The sequence below is a fragment of the Alosa alosa genome, chromosome 24 (genome assembly GCF_017589495.1).
Source record: "Alosa alosa isolate M-15738 ecotype Scorff River chromosome 24, AALO_Geno_1.1, whole genome shotgun sequence".
Taxonomy (NCBI): domain Eukaryota; kingdom Metazoa; phylum Chordata; class Actinopteri; order Clupeiformes; family Clupeidae; genus Alosa; species Alosa alosa.
In genome coordinates, this window is record NC_063212.1 from 24,881,822 (window position 1) to 24,884,321 (window position 2,500).

The 2,500-nt window shown below is 45.4% G+C and overlaps 1 protein-coding gene across 1 annotated transcript in view; it reads left to right on the plus strand.

Moving 5' to 3' along the window:
* Positions 1-2,500, plus strand: part of LOC125289324 (neurexin-2-like) — an 836,342-nt gene that overhangs the window by 107,120 nt on the left and 726,722 nt on the right.

A 2,500-nucleotide genomic window follows, 5' to 3' on the forward strand; every position in this document is an offset into this window, starting at 1 on the left:
CCTTAGCCGTTTCACAGGGTCTGTAATTTTGATAAAGCGCGGTCTGAAATAAAATGTAATTTCTTAGTTAATTCTAGGCTATCGAAAGAATAAAGTGATTCTCCATCTGTCTACCCTTATTGTCATTTAGTGTAATTTGTAACTGCCTCTTCAGGTAAGAATTAGATGGTGAATGAAGACGCTTCTCAGCTGCAGACAGCTGTTCATTTATTCTGAGCTAAAAAGTGCCTCAGCTAATTTAGACATATTATGGGATGCATTATAGGCGACGACTGCGCTCACACCGTGCAATACGTGCCTGGTTTGTGTTTATTTCTTTAATCAATTAAATGATACAAAATGAAACTATCAATGCCACGACCAAAGACCAATTCTGCCATTTTGATGAATACTTACTGCGCGTGTGGATCCAAAGGATTTTCTAGAACGTTCCATATGTACAAGAGCAATTCTACCTTTGCAGTATCTGAAAGCAGCGAGACAGGTACGTGACCCGGTTCATTTTAAAGACAGGTGGGACGGCCGATTGGTTAGAGGTAATGAATGAATGAGTGACGTATTGGAGTCTTCCCAGCAGAACTACGCTGGCGCTTGCATACTTACTGCGCGTGTTCTAGAACCTTCCCGTCCATACTCCTCTCTATACGCTGCTGTGGTTACTGTATGTGTGTCGCATTACGCCCCTGCGAGGAAGCCCCATACATCACCACGCCGCTGATCTATTGCTTAATTCATAAAGCCCAGCACACCCGAGAGAGCTCTGTGCAAACATACTGCGTGCGTGTCATCAATCTTTTATCCTAATAAATCACGTGAGGTTCGTTGTGGAGTGGACTTGGGAATACTCCTAAACCCTCTCCAGGAATAACGGCACCATCTGGCCAGACGGTCGCTCTCCATCTCCAGCCCTCCCTCACTTGCCCTGAACAATTAATTGTGTATTTTGTTAAATGTATGATTGGGTTGTTTGCACACACACACACACACACACACACACACACACACACACACACACACACACACACACACAGACACACACACACACACGCAGTTCGGTTCCATCATCTGTGTATGTTTGTACGGTATTAATGTAATCTGTAAAAGTCGCATGTAGTCTAAATATGTATTCATTATTGGTGGAAACACACTACCCATATATATTTTGAAGATCATATTTCACTGATGCAGCACTGTGACCCAACTCTTCCTGAACAAAGGATCTAATATCTGGGCCATCTCTCTCTCTCCATGTCTATCTCTATCTCTCCCTCTCTCTCACACACACACACACACACACACACACACACACACACACACACACACACACACACACACACACACACACACACACACACACACACACAATAACACCATTGCATCTGATACACACTGTCCTTCTTGTGGTCTTTGTGATCTTGTGAACAATTTCTGCATTTCCCTCTCTACACCTTATGTCTCTCTCACACACACACACACACACACACACACACACACACTTTTACACATCATCAGATATACACGCATACACAGAACACATACACACACACACACACACACACACACACACACTTATACACATCATCAGATATACATGCACATACACAGAGGCACATACACACACACACACACTTATACACATCATCAGATATACACACACATACACAGAAGCACACACACACACACACACAAACACACACTTATACACATCATCAGAGATACACGCACATACACAGAAGCACATACACACACATTGTCATATTATTCTCCTTCCCATCATGCACCTTGCCTCTGACCTGCTCGTGTGTGGTGCCCCCCCTGCTGTGTCTCTGAGCAGAAATCAAGGGGCAGGAAATTACGCCGTAAGTGATTCAGAGGAGGGAGTCGTCCGGCCCTTAATTGGGGGATCGTCAGCTCTGGGCAGGGGAATTAAAGCTCACTCCGGAAATAATGGCCGCAGATTAGCGGGGGGTCCTTGGGTCAAGTGACGTGATCCCCTCAGCAGCCATCAGCACGCGCGAGCTCCGAGCTCTGGCTGTTTAAAGGGAGATTTAATGCAGCCACACACACACACACACACACAGACCTGACCAGACCTGAGCTCCACAAGCTTTGCTGAGCTTTCATGTATTCATCGCCAGTCAGATGGATATTTCATGCGATTTTTGCTCCTTATCGAAGCCAAGTCAGACGACGACACATCCCACCCTCAGCTCCCCCCCTTGCCCGCCTCCCCCACACACATTCACACAGCCAGGTGGCTTGCTTTATCCACTGAACAGCATTCAGGGGAGAGCTGTGTTTGTTTTGAACATGTGTGCGTGTGTGTGTGTGTGTGTGTGTGTGTGTGTGTGTGTATGTGTGTTTGTGTGAAAGAGATCGAATAAAAAAGTTCCTTAGATGTAGTCAGGTCATGTTATGTTCCACCTCAGCTTGTGGAAATGTCACTGTGTGCGATGCTATTCGATTTTGTAAAGGTTTTAATGTGTGTGTGTGTGTGTGT